The following is a 1,142-nucleotide window of genomic DNA, read 5'->3' as shown; positions in this document are numbered from 1 at the left end:
CCGCGCCCCGAGGCCCCCTGGGGCCACCTCCGCCCTCCCATCCTGCCCGCCCCTCTGGGCCTCTGGAGGCGGCCGGGGCTCTGGGGTCGGCCCCGGGGGTTGGGGCTCCCGTCCCAGGCCAGCCTGTCCTCTGGCGGGGAGGGGGCGGGGGGGCTGCTGGAGCCCTGGCTCTGAGGCTGGCGGCCCCGCGGTGGGTCCCCCCGAGAAATGCAGATCTTGGCACTCGGGGCTCACGCCCGGCCTTTAGGAAATTGTATTGTGACATTTAAGTTTAAGAGTCTCATTTGAAGACAAAAATTCCTCATACCTACGTACCCCAGGGACACACACAGCGGCCTGGAGCCGGGCCCCCCACGGCCCCCCGGAACGCCGGGGGTGTCCCCGAGGAGAAGCCGCAGCTGCAGAGGAAGCAGACTCAGGATCAATTACGCGTCAAGGAACTCGATTCTGCAGGATTTGCTCAAAAAGAGTCACTCAGAATCAACAGCTGCTTTGATGGGGGGGTGGTGCTGCCTCCTGGAGGAACTTGGGGGCAGGGGCGCAGGAGGTCAGCAGCGCTGGCCGGTGGGGCCCCTCCCCTGCGAAGGCCCCCGCCTGCCGCTGTCCGGGGTCCCTTTCCCGGGGCGTTTTCCCGGCTCCCGCAGGCCACTGGGGTGCGCCTCAGGAGGGGGTGCCAGGTGGGGGACCCCGGAAGCGCTCTCGCTTGGCGGGAAGGCCGTGGGGTGTCCTGCAACAGAGGTGCTGCCGGCGCTGCTCTGCGGAGGCCTGAGCGCTGACAGACCCGCGCTGAGTCTTGCTGAGCTCACCGGTGCGGGGTGCTGACCCAGAGGCAGCCGGGGGCGTGGGGCCCGAAGGCCGCGGGGGGGGCGGGTGAGGAGCAGCCCCCAGCCGGCCCTGGCCCCGAGGGGCGGCCCTGGAGAGGCCCCACCTCCTGCGTCTGGCCCGCACCCGTCTGGGGGGACCCGCCCACGGCCCCTGCAGCCCACGTGTGTCCGCTGTCCAGAGGACATCTGCGCCGGCCCCGCCCCCAGCGCGGCGCCCGTTCCCTCGGGGAGACCACGCCCCGCAGCCCGGGCTCTCAGCCGCAGTGGGCGCTTGCACCCCTGACTTGGCGAGTGAGAGGGTTCTCCCACGCCCTAAGG

The sequence above is a fragment of the Condylura cristata genome, unplaced genomic scaffold, assembly GCF_000260355.1.
Source record: "Condylura cristata isolate star-nosed mole 26May11 unplaced genomic scaffold, ConCri1.0 scaffold00022, whole genome shotgun sequence".
Classification (NCBI taxonomy): Eukaryota; Metazoa; Chordata; class Mammalia; order Eulipotyphla; family Talpidae; genus Condylura; species Condylura cristata.
This window is presented reverse-complemented; position numbering follows the sequence as displayed.